Raw genomic sequence first — 19,203 nt, 5'->3', positions numbered from 1 at the left:
GTATTGAAGGCGAGAGGAAATGAGGACATAGATTATAAGCTGTTCGACTGCTGTTCTAGAGAAATGATATTTCGGAATGAATCAAGGTTATACGCAATGGAATCTAACAGATTAGGATACAAGTAGGGCCTAAAGTCTACCTATTTATCGTTCTATCTATCAGTTATGTATCCATCTATCCATTCATAATCTATCTAGCGATCCATCTATGAATTGGTTTATAGTCTATCTATCTATCTATCTATCTATCTACAATGTATACCTATTCTGTCTATCTAAATTTTATGTATATCATATCCATTTATCTATATCTATCTATATATTTCTCTATCACGGTATGTACTTATAAATCAATCCATCTATCTATTTATCGATTTATTTGTATGTCTATCTTTCTATAATCAACATCACAATCGATCTATCTCTCCAGCCATCCATCTGTTTTATTTCATCAGTGTATATGACTGCATGCCTCTTATAGCTCTATAATCGCTTGAGACATAATACTTATCAGTGCAGTGTATTATTTTAGTATATTCCTCTCATCCACACACACACACACACACACACACACACACACACACACACACACACTAACACACTAACACACTAACACGCACACACACAACTCTATCTTAACAGAGAATGATGAAAGATAATGAACTATAAAGTATACATATAAAGACACTGATCTACTGATAGAGAGACAAATAGAATTCCCATCGCGATGATTTTTTTTCTTCATGTGAACTGTTCACATATCAACACAATATCATGCGTCATCAGCAGAAACTCACATGCTATCCATAACCTAAATAAAAAGAGCTATCAAATGCTAAAACAACGGTAACCATTATTGTAATCTTACAGCGACATAAATTTACATAGTACTGCCACTGCAAAACCTCTGTCAGTTATTCTGAACAAAATCGTTACCGGAGGCTGTCTTAAAGATGAAATCCGATGAATGGAAACAACTGTCTGTGACAATGGAAAAGCTTTCAAAAGAGGACATTCAAAAGCGCACAGAGAACTCCGTTCGGGACAGAAACTTTCAATGCTTTTGAAATTCGGGCACCTCTCTAGATAAAAGCTTTTTTTTTAGTTGAAAGCTAGAACACCACTGGTAAATATCGTATGCTGATGTAAATTGTGCAAAAACAGCCATCTTTTACTATCGAATTTATGCAAGAGTTCTTCACAGAGTATTGTCGGATTTTCTCCATTAAAAGTCAACGAAGGATGAACTGGGACTTCATGCAAAGTCACTTCCAGGGAGGTTATGTACATTAGACCATTATTGACACCACCTCGGCACGAAACTCCTTTCTAGAAATTTTAGATTGACACAAGTGGAAAGTGTAGCCTTACCTTAAGGCGTTTGTCTTATATTTTTTCATCCGAATTTATTCAAATATCCAAATATCGTATGAAATATTTTTTCTGCATCAGTAATCCTCTCTCTTTGCTAGATTCATTCATCTCTTTCTTATTTCCTTTCACTCCGAACGTTTTTGTTTCTTTACCTGTAATACACACCTTAATTCTCATTGCAACATTTTGTTTTAATCATCATCATCATCATCATCATCATTGTTATCGTTTTCTTTCGAGCAAGAAGGTTTTAAACAACATTTTCACTTAAAGGGATGATATACTTTGGTTGAGATGGAACTTCAGGTTCAACCTTTTTGTGTGTGAGGTGTAAGAAATATGAAAGAGCATGTAATTCAAGAGGGATTCAAAGTTTATTTGATGAAACTCGTTTTGAAAAAGCTGAATATCCAAAGCAAAGTGATCCTAATAAAAGGTGGCACCTACCTTTTATTAGGATCGCTTTGTTTTACTTTGTTTGCCGATAACTCAGTCATTTCAAAATCGAGTTTCAACAAATAAACTTTGAATTCCACTTGAAATTGTATGCTCTGTGACATTTCATAAGTGTTTCTTTAGTATCTCGCAATAAGTTAAAAGCTCAATCCTCTTCTCTACAAATACTTTACCATCCCTTTGAATTCAGTTGAGGAGATACTACGTGATCCAGATATCGATCGTATACGTTCTCTTCTTCGCGTCGTTCCACTTCGCGACTACCAAAGCCAAGCTTGACCACAGCGGAGGTGAAGGATTTTCTCTGTGTCTCGGCGAGGCAGAAATGTACAGGATTAACGTCTCTCTAGTGCATGTATTTTGTGGGGGTGGACTGAGTAGCTACAGTTGACTGGACCGCCCTTGATACATCCCGTCTTCTCTCCGCTCTAAATCGCTCTGACCACTCGAAGAATGTCCTAACAATAAGAAAGGACCATGACCTCGGATTACACAATGATTGCGGAAGTCAAGTTACGATTGTCACGTCTCGAATGGTCTACGATATATAGGCCTACACTTCTTATAGAGTCTTGATGCTGATCAGTACTTCCGGGTCGTTGCACTCTTTCTACAAACTTGCACAAAGCAAAACACTGATATGTGTTAAACTTTTTTCTAAAATCCGTGGGTAGATCAATATAGCGTACACGTGTATTATACACATAAAATGGTAGACGATTTAACACCATGGGTGTCAAATCTTACACCGATCAAGACTAGTGTCAATATAATAGACCACATCCACAGGTGTAGAAAGTATGTTGTGATGGGTGTTGAAAAAGTGTTCACCTAGCACTTTGTGGTGTTTATTTGACACTGTAGCTGATGGTGTTTTTGACACTGCGCTGGTATAAATTCAATAATGTCACTGCATGGTGTTGATTTGATATTGCTGGTGTTACTGCCAATGGTATGATACCCATCCAGCTTCAGAAGGAGACTGCATCACCTGGTAATATTACTGTAGTGTAAATGTATTCACTTTTTTTTAATCAAGTAGTCACCCTATACTTATCGGAAAATTCTAGATTGTCTTGCTGAAATCCAAAAATCAACAAGAAGCACAGTAACACTGTAAAAACATCGGTGTTAGATTTAACACCACGAGTGTTAAATCTAACACCGATCAAACTTCAGTAGAGGACCACACCCACAGGTGTTAAAAATGCACTGTGATGGTGTTGAAAAGTGTTCACCTGACACTTCGTGGTGTTAATTTGACACTGTACCTGGTGTTATTTTGACACTGTACTATGGTGTTAATTCAAAAATGACACCACATGGTGTTGATTTGATATTTGTTGGTGTTAATATCAATGGTTTAACACCTGTCCAGCTTCAATAAGAGACCACACCAGCTGGTGTTACTTTGGTGTAAATTTATTTTCACATTTTTTTCAAAAATCTAGTATTTTAATGTAAAATTCTTGATCGTCTTGTTTGAATTAAAAATCAACAAGAAGTGCAGTTACTAAGAAACCCTTCAAAAAACAGTTTAAAATTTGGAAATGACACCCGGAGGTGTTAATTTAACACCATAAATGAGCACCGAAAATTTAACACCAGCTAGGTGTTCACTATTTAACACCGGACTTTTTGCAGTGTAGGTGTTTCATATTTAACACCTTACTTTTTGCAGTGTATGGTTTCATTTTCGGTGAGATACGGCAGCCCCTTGCATTGTTTTCTCTCTTCCTTACTAGAGACTGAAACAAATTTACGTTTTCGCGGCGTATTTCCTAAACCTTGCTTCATCTCATTTATCTTCCAAGCTATTAGAAAGCTCGGTAAGTTCACTAACGCTAATGCAGCGATGGTTCCTTAGAATGGATGTTTGAAATCAATCAAAATACTCGCACGGCAGCTAAGGCTCATGCTGAAATCTCCACCACGTCTTTTATGGAAATTCGTGGAATCGCCTTTCATTGAAGTTTTTTTTTTCTAGTCTTTCTATTTCCCATGAAAGCCGACATAACAATCTCCATTTGAATGTCTGTTCAATTATTGAATGTAGGCAATCATTATCATTGTTGTGAGGTCCTGAGCTTATCATAACAATCAGTGGAGTCTTGCATGCAGCCACTTAAAGTCAAAACCAGTTTCTCGGAAGAGCCAAAAACGTGTCTTCCACTTGTCCACCATTTGGAATATCGTTTATGCTGATATACAATACATCGAAAGGGACTACCCAGAAACTTGTCAGGCCGACGTGAATTGACAGAACAATATCTTTACCTTTTGAGTATTTTCAGACCAAAGTGCAAAATAAATTCGATCGCATTAGACGACTTACCTTCCTGAAGCGCCCTCCAGAATATTCAGTAGAGGCTATACGGAGAACGTTATACATGAGGATCGATCGAGCCATAATCATGCTAATTACTTAAGCGCGTTTTCCAACAAGCTGTATGCGATTTATATTGCGAAAGATCGCTGAATTGCTGAGGCCCGATTTGTTGATTATCGGTATCGGTAATTGATTTCATGTGTGTGTATATAAAAGAATCGGCACTTCTGCAGGCATACGAGAGCTATGTTTGCCTTTAACATCATGTCTTATTATCAAGAATACGATGTCGCAATCTATGTATACATTCTTCTTTTTATCTCGTTTTGGCTCAGTTATTGCTGTCTAGACTTTTGTTCAACTTTTACATCATATCACTCAAGAACAACCGTGGGTGGGTGAATGTTCTTCATCACTCAGCGTGGCCCTAATGGCAAATAATCATCCTCCCACGAAATAACAAAGAGGGAGAGAGAGAGAAAAAAGAATAACGCGAAAATATGTGCCGTACCCATGATCAAAGTCATAACCTTCCGTGTATCTTAGTAGGTGCTTTTGTCTAGCTGGATATCAAGGCATACAGCCGAGAATTGACAATGGTGATTGACATTGAATTTGTTGAGATGTGAAGTCGTGAATGAAGTGTTCGTAAACGTGTATTGTACAACGAAAGAAAATGTAATGTTCGTCGTACTCATCCATACGTCATGTGCAATGTGTACAGTGATCGCCTGCCTTCGTTTGTTTATTCGCCTTCTTCAATACCTCATTCATAGGCCTTCATTTCATCTGCTTTCTTCCTTCTTTTTCTCCGCCTTCCCTTCATCTTCTTCTTAATTCTTCCGTGACAATGCTGTCAGCCAAACCACAGATGTTGACTTGCAAAGAAGGATCGGTTTGTCTTTATGAAAGGCATTGCTTACCATTTGCAGATGAAACAAAAACCCGGCTATAGTGCTTCAAAGTAGTTCTGAAATGTGAGTTAGGGATAGGAAAAAAGTACAAAAAGGTTGACCAGTATAATCAATTTCAAGTATTGAGTATACAAAAAGAGAACAATAGTTATGATTAAATTGTCTCTAGACTAAACTGTCTGCAGTTATGGTTTAGTGAGCAAAGTAGTGATATATCTATATAGTTTAGCCCTTATTGCAAAACTTTTAAATGGTAGCGTGCACATACGCATCAAATGTGGTAACTCGGAACATATTTCAAATCACTGCTCCCAAAGGTAAACAATAACTTGAATGCACATTCTAAAGAGTTGGTGCCCATTAGGCTTGGTCCTCCCACGAGACCGACTCCGGCCCACGAGTATTAACAGCCCACCGTACGAGTTCCACATTTAAACGCGTACGGTCCATGAGTCATGCAACCCACGAGTCATATACAGCCCATGATTTCGACACTAGGCAAATAAGGCCCATGAGTGCGACACTAGGTAAAAACAACACATGGCAGATTTAGAGGAACCTCGCTGTTGAAAATTGGGAGTTATCCCGTAAACCATGATCGGAATCTGATCGGATATACTTAGTAGCCTTGGAAATTAGGCTTTAACTCTGTTCTCAATGCACGACAGGGAATAGAATGAAGTACTAAAATCTACAATACTAGTAATTTGACTGCGATAGTGTCAGGAGAGCTGTAGGCCCTATACTATACGTATATTGTAGCAGCATTCATGGTTGATCTGTTATAAGTGAATGAGGCGACGTAGCAGCAAACGGCATCCCGCTGTGACTTAACAAATGGCTGGGCAGACGAAAAAGAGGAAAGCGTCTGGCTCAGCATTGAAATCATTAGACTTTTTTTTTTTCCTCAAAATTCGTCAATGTTATTCTCTTGACTTCTGCACTAGTCCAATTTTTTTTTTCTCTCTCTCTCTGACATGCACCCCTTAATATTTCGTTAACTTCTGCCACATTATACAAAAACTTATCTCCAGGGTACAATTCCCGAGTTGTAGGTTGCTGTTATGAATCCTTCATGATCATTTTTTTTTACAAATTTTATCTGGATCTTAACGGCAAACAACGTTCACAATCAACACAATGACAGGTATAAAGCAAATGTCTCTCACTTTAGGAATTCATAAGTAATATAGGTGTAGAAGTAATATTTCTAATATTTCTACTACTATGTTAGTCTCATTGAAGACTGCGGATCGGATTCAAAACGTCTATTCAGTGTGATGGCTAAGCGTCTCCTGAATCGTAACAAGTCATCACCCCTTCCAGACCATGTGAATGCTCAATCCTTGGCACAGCTCTTCATCCAGTTCTTCAAGTCAAAGATTAGTAACATGTGCAGTAAATTTTATGAAGGTGTCACCCCTCAACCACCCTTGCAAATCAGTGCATCTTTGTTATCCTTTGAATCTACCACTCCAGCTGAGATTGAGAAACTTCTGCGCAACATATCACCGAAGTCCTGCGAGTTAGATCCGATTCCTACCGTCTTATAGTGAAAGAGTGTGCTACAGTTTTTGCACCTATAATAGCCAGCATTGTTAATTCGAGTCTTCAGCAGGCATCAGTCCCAGTCTCATAGAAGTTGGCTTTATACATTTACCCTTTGTTAAAGAAGCCATCTCTTGATCCTGAGGCTCTGCAGCATTTTAAAACCGGCCTGTGTATAGAACCTTCCATTTTTGTCCAAGATCCTTGAGCGTGTTGTCTTTTCACGATCATCAGACTATCTGCTGGATATTAATCTCTTAGATAACCGTCAGTCAGCATATTGGCCGCATCATAGTGTTAAGACCTTACTAGTTAACTTATCCAATGATATTTTGAGAGATATGGATGATGGAAAGACTACTGTTCTGTTATTGTTTGATTTACCATCAGCATTTAATACTGTTAATCATGCGATTCTGGTGAATACTTTGAAGTCATTAGGTGTTGATGGTAAAGCTCTTGAGTGGTTCAAGTCATACTTATCTGAAAGGTTTCAGGTTGTTTGTGTTAATAATGCAAAATCTGATCCTGCTCCATTAGACTGTGGTGTCCCACAAGGATCTATCGGGGGCCCAACGCTTTTCTCGATTTATCTGACTGGTTTGAAAGAGATTTTACATTGTCACATTGCCAGATATATACATCATTTCTACCTACCCAAACCAATGTCGTTGACATCATCCATAAACTTGAGGCTTGTATCCATGATGTCAAAAAGTGGATGAGCTCGCATTCATTGAAGTGAAATCGGGAAAAGTCAGAGTTATTATTTATTGGCTCCAAAGTTCTACTTGGCAAGGTTAGTCTTCCTTCTTTAACGGTTGACAATGATGTGGTTATTGCTCCATCTAAATCGTGTAGAAATCTTGGAGTATTATTTGATTCTACAATGTCCATGTCTGTTCAGATCTCTGCTGTCCGTAAATCCGTGAGGTATCAGTAATTTTTATGCAACTTGGACATTATTCGCAAGTATATTTAACTCGTTCAGCCACAGATAAATAGTTCGTGCTCTTATCATCCCGACTTGACTTTGGTAATGCACTCCTATTTCAGCTACCACAATCTCAACTTTCACCGTTACAAAAATTGCAAACTGAGATTCAGCAGCCCGCATTGTTACCCTTACCAGGAGAAATACTGACATTATACCCCTGTTTTGTCCTCATTGCATTGGTTACCCGTTGAATCTCGCATTGTATTTAAACTATCTATTTGTTTTTCATTGCATACACGGATCTGCCCCAGAGTACAATGTTAATTTGCTGACATTTTATAACCCTCCCAGATGTTTAAGGTCATCCGATTGTAGATTGCTTGTTGTTCCTAAAACGAAGAAATCATGGGGGGGGGGGGGATCGGTCATTTGCACATGCTGGACCTTACCTGTGGAATCAGTCTTGCCTCAAGCTATCCGTTACATTTCGAATGTTGACTCCTTTAAAGTTGCCCTCAAGACTCATTTGTTCGTAACCATTTTCCAGTAGAATTGTATATTTTTTCATTATCATTATTGTGTCATTCATTTTCATGTGCATGTTTGTGTAAGGATTTTTGTATTTCACAAGTTACTTCTACTGCGCCTTGAGCACGTTAGCTATGTGGAATTGGCGCATTATAAGCACCCTGTATTATCATTATTATTAGTATTTCTCTTCCGTTTCCCTTTCTTGTTACTCTCTTTCCCTCGTCTGAAATGACATTGTGCAAACAACATAACGTTGCATGGTTTTAGATACCATTGGTAGTAACACCATTTACAATGCACTGCAGACGTGGGAATAACAGATAACATATACAAACAAACACAAGCTTGTTTCAAAACCATTGGGCTGACACCCATCCTGTAGCCTGCTGAGCATCAAGACATGCAGCCTCCGAAACAAAATGACAGGTCGACATGTTTTGTTTTGTTTTTTCGATTTCATACCGGACACATGAAAACTATGTAACAGCGAAAAATGGAAAAAATAATAAATCTGTATTCAAGCACACTCCTTGCACGGAATTCATGTTAACGCGTCTTCTCTAGCGCAGTAATGTTCTAGCATAATACAAACTGTAGATAAACATGTCGGGGGAAAGAACGTTCGCAGACAATCGGCGTACTCGATTCGGCACCGTGCCCAAACATAGTATACTATTCTATAGAATGCGTTTTACGAGGTAGTAAGTGCAAAGTAAAATGCAGTCACCCAACCCCCTTTTTTTCCCCGATAGTTCTCTTTAGAATTGATAGCAGTCACGTGGTAATGTGCAAGCCTCGGGCTGGTGAGGGTGGATCAGGGATTTAGATATTTTGCATGAATGATCTCAAATTTCCATCGCAGTTAGTCAGTAATCTTTATGTCTAGTCATTGGCCCTTCAAAATAGGCCTAATATTAATCCGTTGCGTCCTGATAGGGAGTTGTATTCCGCAGAGTGTTTACGCGATTCACTCGGTTTATCCTATAAAATGGGTCAAAAGCAGTAAATGTCTCCCTTTTGTGTTATCGCAAATGGAAAGGCTTGGTTTAAAAGCCGGAAGCGTGGGGAGGCCACTGAGTGGTGGGAAAGGCTGGCCTTATCCGACAATCCCTATGGAAGCGACGAGTTGCGCAGGGTTTTATGTTATATCACTGATCTTTATGTAAGCATACACACTACGGTGAATCTCAACTGGAGTTGACCGTTACCGATTAACCGATCGAAGCAAATAATCGTTCGCTGACGGGCGCTATAGGCTGGACGACTCAATTGGAACCACTGTTACCCCCAGCGCTGCCGGGGCTTTAACCTTTTGTCTACGAACACTTGGCGTGCCTCGCGTCAATATAAGGGGAATTACCCACTTCTCGGACTCAGCGGCTTAAGCCTCGGCCCTGGTCTTCTATTGTACCCCCTCTGCCCTGCACAAAGGGCCCTCTTCCGTGGTTTAACGTACACATGAAGGAACTTTGATTTGATTTTTTAGTTTACGTAGACGTAGACCTAATACTTCCGTCCCGTCAGTCGATGTCGATCAGTAGGCCTAAATTAATCCTTTGTGTACGAGAAATGCCGATTAGCACAGAAAACTCTTTCGGCGGGAGATTTTCCACTTTGGGGACACTTTTTCAAAATCTCCCCCTCTCCCGCTTCAGTTTGATTTCTATTTTTTTTTCGCATATAAGGGCCTACAGAAATATGATTTGGAGAAAATAATAGCCACAGATCTATGCCGTCAATAGCTGGCGCTATTTTGCATCATGCAATGTTGCACTCAGAGTGTACGCCATTACGATGCGTGATTATCCTAATAAAACAAACTGTCTTCTAAAATTACCACACTGTATACACACAAGCAGTAATAATAATGATGATGATAATAATAATAATAATAATAATAATAATAATAATAATAATAACAATAACAATAATAATAATGATAATAACAATAATAATAAAATATTAATACCAATAATGATTATAATAGTAACATGATAATGATAACAAGAATAACAATAGTAATAATGTTCTCAGTACATTGATTCCTCCTGCCCACGGAACAGCGAGAATCTTATACTCCAGACACCTTCGTTCACTGTGTTTGTCTTTGTTTTTAGTCATTTTGTTGTTGTTTCAGTTGTCTCATCGAGTCGAAACTGCCATCTTTTGGATTTTGCCTCGCGAATGTATGACTGGTCATTTTCTATAATTGAAAATATAGAATCTTATGCTCTTAATGAAATCCTCGTGTATTCTGTTGGTTTGATTTTCTTTCATTTGTATTTTCTAAAACGTGCATTGTATATTAGTATGTCCACCATAGGTAAAACGACAAAATTGTTTTCATTGCTTCAGAGTTGTAAGTAGGCCTACACTGTACTAAAAAGTTCTCGTCTCTTCAAACCATTTTGCTTATTTAACTACAGCAGGCGCTTCCTGCATTCTAATCCCACAATACATTTTTACCATACATGTAATTCGGTTACAGTAGATCATCGGCTCCTTCAGAATCAAGAATAGTTCTAATTCATTTTATTTTTTGTTGTTGTTACTGTCAGTCTATTGTACACATAAATAAGTAATTATGTGTTAATTCACCGATAGTACGTCGAATTGTTTAAAAAAGAAAGAAAGATATAATAGTACAAGTACAATTGTATGTCATCCGTGATATGTTTATGCAGAAAACGGAATAGAATTAAAATTTAAATCCCCCTCACCATCCCGTCTCTCTCCATTAAAGAGATGGTACAGTTTCGATTGAAGTGGGGTTTCAAGTTTCCAACATTTTCTTGATAATGTCGAGAGCTTTCACCAGTGTGTAGATTTCTGTGGCGTTCATCCAGCTGCAGACTTCAGGCGACTGGCATTGACTCGCCGTAGATGGGGTATGTGCAGTCTTAGAGAGTCAACGCTAGTCTGATGAAACCTGCAGGAGGCAGTATTAAAGCAAAAACTAACGAAGGCACAATAGTCCAGTCAAAATATGAAAAAAAGGGGGTCAACCCGAAACAAATTGCAACAGAAACCATTCCAATTGCATTAAATCTGGAAGAGCTATATCAAAATAACATTAATGTTCCCTAAGATTCGAGTCATGGGTCAATGCCTAATTTGCATATATTTAAAATGGTCACCATGTAACCTATTTAAGCTTATATCTTGGGACATAAAACCCACAGAAAGTCAGTTCTTGTGTCTAAACCTATGTTTTTTATGTCAAGGAACACAATTATGATATCAGTAGTAACTTAAAAGTGTTACTTTGTACATAATTTGCATAAATTTGCACATACTAGTCATTCAAAATGTTACCCTAAAAATCCATGGGTAACAAAGGCGATTTTGAAATCAATTAAAAAGAAATTCAAATTGTATAAAAAGTATAGGTCATCAAATTTTGATCTAAAATATGAAAGGGAGTACAAGGTATAAATGAATCCATAATGGCCTGTTAATATCTGTGTAAATAAAACCTGTAGAAATTAAATTTTGTTGTCTGTTCCTATATTTTTCAGGTCAAGGAACACATTCATGATGTCAGTTGTAACTTAAAAGCATTCCTATACATAATTTACATAAAGGGGTGCATTTTGCAATTATTTGCAAAATGGCCGCCATTATGGCTTGTGCATACATAACTCCGATTATTTCACCCATAATTGGGTCCCTATGTGTGATATGTCTCTTATCTTCACTGCCAGGAATAATTACCGCAGTACCGTTACCTGCATTCAGGAATAAATGAAATCGCTGAAAATCTGCATAAATAATATACATATAAATATCTTCATTCAAATTACTTATATGATTACACTTATGCTTTTAGGATAAACATATATGTACAACCTGCACAATGTTGATTGTGATATCTGTGTCTATCATTTCAACCTTAATGATTATCTTTACACTTATACATTTACATGACTTTGCAAGTACTGTATCATTCACAATTTCCTCGAATAAAGCCTTTGAACATTAATCAATGCAAACAGTATCAAATAGAACCAATATAGTTATTTAACTTCAACTCCAAATTAGCTTCCAAGTACACTCAATGGGTACACAAAAATTGAAATCTTTTAATCGCTTAAAACATCTCGTAATTGCACACAATGTGAGAATTTGCCTTTATGTTTAATGCATGATTGTATTATTATCTATTCTAGTCTATTCTATCTACACTTGTATCTAGTCTTCCTTCACCCTGGAGGTCTCTAAAGGCTTCCAACTTTGATGTGTTCTCCCTAGTTAGTATTATGCAAGACTGCATGGAAGGTGAACTTGAGATACGATACTCAGGTGAGCTCTGAACCCATTGGTCTCTTTTTCAGAAAGTCACTGAGTGACAATTAAGGCACCAAAATATGACTAAAATAAAAAATCCACTACAATATAGGGCTATACCAAACTCATGTAACTTTTGTATAAAAGGGATCAACTTATAAAGATGCTCATAATGAATTGATTTACCCTCCCTCTTGCAAAAATATGGTAACATAGTTACAAATATGCATTAAACAATTCAAAGATGTCAATTTTTGTGTACCTATTGAGCACAATTGGAAGCCAATTTGAAGTTAAAGTTAAATGAAAATTTAATTTCTGTTCAATGCTGTTTAAATTGATTGATGTTTAGAGGCTTTATTTGAGAAAATCATGGGTGGCAAAGTAGGCCTTTTTGCAAATTCATGCAAATCCATGCAGCTAGGTGTAAAGATAATCATTAAGGTTGTGAATTGTAAATGTTTTCTGCTCTTGAAATAATAGACACAGACATCACAATCAACATTGTGCAGGTTTTATGTTCTGTGTATCCTAATTAATTGTGATTTAAATAAGAGTATTTATATGTATATTTATGCAGTTTTCGCAGACTTACTCCTGAATGTAAGTACTGCAGCAATTATTCAGCAATAACAGACACAAATGGACCCACTCACGGATGAAATAATGTTATGGCATGCACAAGAAATTTGGCGGCCATTTTGCAAATAATTATATGCATATATAATATGCAAATCATGTATATTCTAAAGTCACAACTGACATCATGATTGTGTTCCTTGACCTGAAAAATATAGGAATAGACAACATAAGTTAATTTCTACGGGCTTAATGTACAAAGATATTAACAGGTCATTATGCGGCCATTTTGGATTCATTTATATGCAAATTTATGCAAATTACGCACAAAGGAATACTTTTAAGTTGCTACTGATGTCATGATTGTGTTCTTTGACCTAAAAAACATAGGTTTAGACACAAGAACTAACTTCCTATGGGTTTTACGTCCCAAGATATAAGCCTAAATAGGTTACATGGCGCCCATTTTGAATTTATGCAAATTAGGCATTGAGCCACCACCCGAATTTTACTGAACTTTTAATATCTTACAATGTATTTTGATAGCTCTTCCAGGTTAAATGCAAGTGGAATGGTTTCTGTTGCAATTTGTTTTGGGTCATTCCATATTTTGACTGGACTACAATTGAAACTTTGATTGTGAATTACAGCGTACTCCCATAATAACGAAGTCCTCAGGACTGGTGATTTTCTTTTGTTATAATTATCGAGACTTCGTTACAACTGAACAGTATACAGTGTAGTGTAGGCTATTGCACGTACATTTGTAGTGTATATACCAAAGAGCGTAGGTTTGTACGCTCTTTGGTATAACTATAGGCCTAGGTGATTATTTTGGGACCTAATTTTGATTTCGTTGTACACTGCATGGCCGGCGGAACCGCCGATCGAGGGGGGGGGGGGCGATGGGGGCGGTCGGACGCCCCCCCCCCCCCCCCTAAGATTTGGACCGGGGATTTGGGAGGCGGAAAAAAAAAAATGCGTGTATACTGTATACATGCACATGAAGCGGGTCTCCTTTGCAACCTTTCATCAAATAAGATTTTTTCTTTTAATATTTCACTCAAAGTGTGCACCAGATCGTTGAATTTCAATTCAAAATATGCAAAATCTCTCGTGCTTGGGAGGGGGTATACCCCTCCCAAACCCTCCCCCTCTGTGCCTCTTTCCCTAGCTAAGTACTTTTTTTAGATTTACACAAAATTATGAATAATTCTGAGTGCACAAGACTTATCTCTTATATTCCGAAAACTCAATGTTCCCTCATGTATAAGGGGAATTTCCCCTTTTAATCGACCCTTTCCTCCCTCAGCCCCCCCCCATCATTTGTGTGTGTGTGTGTGTGTGTGTGTGTGTGTGTGATTTCCCAAATGTTGATTCCATCAAATATGCGTATACGAGATATCTCAATTTCAACCTTAAAAAGGCAAAAGCTGCATCGGAAGGGAAGGGTGGAGATAACACTCGCCCACGCCTTCTCCCTGCTCGCCCCCCCCCCCCCCCCCCCCGCCATGCATAGAAGTAGACTGTGGCTATACCCAGATCGCTTTATTTCAATTCTAAAAACGCAAAAGCTCCACGAGCGGGAGGGGGAATCCCCCTTCCCCTAAGCTCTACCTCACTAGATTATACATACACCCAGATGGTGCACATTCGAAATAAGAGCTAAATTCCGTGATTTTAACACTTCGATGAAAAAGTATTGCACCAAAAATTTGCACCAGATCGCTGAATTTCAGGTCTGAAAACGCAAAATCACCTTCGTGTGGCAGGGGATATGCCCCTATCTACACCCTCGTGTGCATGCTTTTTCTGTTTGATTGCTGAACAGACAGCGTTCATGATATTCAGTGTAAGAATTAATACAAGAAGACTAGTGTATATAAATTATACCATTTTATAGGCAAATTGTTCAATAATAATCTACACTAAAATATACTGCTATATACCTTAAACAAGTGGGACTGTTTCACGTCGATAAAACGCGCAAAAACATGCATCAAATTGCACCATTTGCAATATCAAAATGCAAAAAGTTCTTATCGTGGGAGGGGGGACACCCCCTCCCACACCCTCCCCTCCACCTTCGCTCGCTCCACTCGCTCGGGTTCACTCGCGTTTATGATATTTAGTGAAAAGAATTAATACAAGAAGTGTATTTAAATTATATCATTTTATAGGCAAATTGTTCAATAATAATCTACACTAAAATATACTGCTATATACCTTAAACAAGTGGGACTGTTTCTCGTCGATAAAACGCGCAAAAACATGCATCAAATTGCACCATTTGCAATATCAAAACACAAAAAGTTCTTATCGTGGGAGGGGGGACACCCCCTCCCACACCCTCCCCTTCCCCTTCGCTCGCTCCGCTCGCTCGGGTTTAGTCGCGTTCATGATATTCAGTGAAAAGAATTAATACAAGAAGTGTGTTTAAATTATACCATGTTATAGGCAAATTGTTCAATAATAATCTACACTAAAATTTACTGCTACCTTAAACAAGTGGGACTGTTTCACGTCGATAAAACGCGCAAAAACATGCATCAAATTGCACCATTGGAAAATCAAAATGCAAAAAGTTCTTATCGTGGGAGGGGGGACACCCCCCTCCCCTCCCCCCCCCCCCCCCCCCCTCGCTCGCTCCGCTCGCTCGGGTTCAGTCGCGTTCATATGATATTCAGTGAAAAGAATTAATACAAGAAGTGTGTTCAAATTATACCATTTTATAGGCAAATTGTTCAATAATAATCAACACTAAAATATACTGCTACCTTAAACAAGTGGGACTGTTTCACGTCGATAAAACGCGCAAAAACATGCATCAAATTGCACCATTGGAAAATCAAAATGCAAAAAGTTCTTACCGTGGGAGGGGGGACACCCCCCTCCCCTCCCCCCCCCCCTCGCTCGCTCCGCTCGCTAGGGTTCAGTCGCGTTCATGATATTCAATGAAAAGAATTAATACAAGAAGTGTATTTAGATTATACCATTTTATAGGCAAATTGTTCAATAATAATCTACACTAAAATTTACTGCTATATACCTTAAACAAGTGGGACTGTTTCACGTCGATAAAACGCGCAAAAACATGCATCAAATTGCACCATTTGCAACATCAAAATGCAAAAAGTTTTTACCGTGGAAGGGGGGACACCCCCTCCCACACCCTCCCCTACCCCCTCGCTCGCTCCGCTCGCTCGGGTTCAGTCGCGTTCATGATATTCAGTGAAAAGGATTAATACAAGAAGTGCATCTAAATTATACCCTTTTATAGGCAAATTGTTCAATAATAATCTACATCAAAATAAACTGCTACTACAAACAAGCGGTCCTGTTTCACGTCGATAAAACGCGCAAAAACATGCATCAAATTGCACCATTTACAACATCAAAATGCAAAAAGTTCTTACCGTGGGAGGGGGGACACCCCCCTCCCACACCCTCCCCCCCCCCCCGCTCGCTCCGCTCGCTAGGGTTCAGTCGCGTTCATGAAATTCAGTGAAAAGAATTAATACAAGAAGTGTATCTAAATTATACCCTTTTATAGGCAACTTGTTCAATAATAATCTACATCAAAATAAACTGCTACCATAAACAAGCGGTCCTGTTTCACGTCGATAAAACGCGCAAAAACATGCATCAAATTGCACCATTTACAATATCAAAATGCAAAAAGTTCTTACCGTGGGAGGGGGGAAACCCCCCTCCCACACCCTCCCCCCCCCCCCCCCCCCCCCCCCCCTCGCTCGCTCCGCTCGCTCGGGCTCGGTCGCTTCGCTCCCTCGCAGACTAACCGCCCCCCCCCCCCCTAAGATGAAATCCTGGCTACGCCGTTGGGGCTCCCCCACCCCTGTTTGTGCACCATACAAAGGAATACATAAGGTGTCATCACTTTGCCCCCCCCCCCCACACTTTTTTTTTTAACCCGGAAGTACGTAGGTGGCAATAAAAAGAAATCTTGAGAGAGATCTTGAAGTGTGAGTGCGGTGAGGTGTTGATTTTTGCTTGTCAGCGGAAGAAACCCAGATGTGGAAGGGGAAAGATGAGTTGAGGATCTTTTTTTTTTTTTTTGACTTGTTAGCAAACTTACGATCTTTGTTGTTAGCTCATGAAACCCGGAAGTGGCCCCTCCCACTTTTGAAAACGCCCCGCCGGCCCTGCACATTGTTCAGGGTCATTGTAAGTGCACACTCACATACACATCATTGGTTCCTGTGTAAAGTTCAAGTTTTGTATAGAGAGTGAAAATTCGATCACAATCTGGAACCTAACATTTAAAAAAAAATCATGGATTTCATGAAACTAATATAGGCTTTCATTTTCAAATTACCTCCAACTCAATTGTACACTATTCAGCTATTACTCATATTAATGACACTTTTATCTGATACATAGTTTTTGAACTCACAGCATTGAGTCAGCAGCCAATGGATACTACGCAATGCGACACGCCGCGTCTTGAGACAGATTTCGACCAATCACAGACCCGGAATTCCGGTGCGAACTCGAGGATAATCTTTTTTAAACTCGACGCTAGACATGTCTCTGAATTTTGCTAGTTCCTGACCCGTATTGAAATGAAGATGAGAAAACGTGCCCTTATTGTGATACTATATACTTTAGCGGACATAGTCTTCACCATATTTTAGAGGGGCATGAAAGATTTCAGGTTAGTTTTTTGGCGTCAAACGTGAAGGAATATTTTTGAATACAATACCGAACTTCGAGAGAGATTTTGATATTCTATATTCTTCTTTTCCGTTTATATTGATCATGAGCATGTTTGCTAATGTTTTCTCTTTCAGTCGATACTAAAAGTGTCGAAAACTGACAAGAAATACTCGTTCTACACGGATTTGTTCATGACCATGTATCTGCTCATTACGTATGCAAGCACCGCTCAGCCGTGCATACGACTTGAATCCGCGCTGCGGACTGACTGTCTCTGTCTCTGTTTCTCTCCTCTCTCTTCCGGTATGACAGCTACTTGGTGTAGGGATTTGTTCAGGGTTTTTGTTTCGGATAAGTTAGGTTATAGGTCTTTTCGTCTTAGTTTCTTTGTTTCATCCATTTTCAATGTATATCAGTCAATCGATTATATAATTTCTTGTATTACGTGTGGGGGGAATGCACCCTACAAGCTGAGCTTTTTAGCATTCCTCCCCATCTCCAACATTTTCGTATACATTTTGTACTTACAAGTTTTCTGTAAACTTATCCTTTACTTTGTATAATGAAATTTATGTACTGTATTCAATGTTTTTGTTGGAAATGGAAAAATGAATGAATGAATGAATGAATGAATGAAATTTATAGGGCCGCAACATTATCAGCTCTATGTACTTTTATTGTTTATTCATTTGGTTATGACGAAATTTTGATGTAAGGAAAGAAAATTGACGGTTCCAAGAGCTTTGTTATAACGGGAGTCCAGTGTACTGTATTATCAACAATATACAGTGTAGCTAGTATGCTTGATATTTGTCTGGTTTCATTCTCTGCCTCCACTGACAACTGAATTTTCCTTCAAAGTTTATACAGCACGTGCACTCCCATTATAACAAACATGATTATAACGAAGTAAAAATTTGGGATACAATGTTATACATTCTATGTATTTTATTGTTTATTTGTTCAGATATAATAAAATTTGGATATAACGAAAGAAAACTGCCGGTCACAAGGATTTCGTTATAACGGGAGTCCACTGTAACTCGAAACAAAAAGTAAAGCCGAAGAGACACGTCAGTTCGTTTACCATCAATCATTCATGTTTCATATACAGACTTGGCAAAAACGTGTTCCGCTCAGCTCCGCTCCGACACACACATGCATATAGAACAAGAACGTGAAGTGGAAATGTAACACAATCTACACAATGTATCTCTTTTTTTTTCACTTATATTTACAATTGTGTAGAAAACATCATCTTGATCCTGAACACCTTGATATGATGTATATCACAGTACATGTATATACACTTGAATCTATCACACCCAAACTAGGAACATGAAATTTAGGTTGACGACTGGTACGACTTGCTCAATTTGAATCCAACCAAGATTCTACTCTCGTAAAGTTTGCTCTACGTAGGAGATCATAGCAATCTGCAGAGCTCTGGATCGATTGGGCAATTTCATTGGCCAAAGAACTGCCACAAAAAATGATTTATTTGTTCCACACAACCGTCATTCCAGCCTGGGCTCAGCTGTCTCGTGACTTTCTCTTCAGTTCGTGGATAC

Source organism: Diadema antillarum, unplaced genomic scaffold (assembly GCF_040938485.1).
Source record: "Diadema antillarum isolate AM-2024a unplaced genomic scaffold, OU_Dant_1.0 seq00000389_RagTag, whole genome shotgun sequence".
Taxonomy (NCBI): domain Eukaryota; kingdom Metazoa; phylum Echinodermata; class Echinoidea; order Diadematoida; family Diadematidae; genus Diadema; species Diadema antillarum.
The sequence above is the reverse complement of the archived record's forward strand: the minus strand, read 5'-3'. Positions refer to the sequence as shown.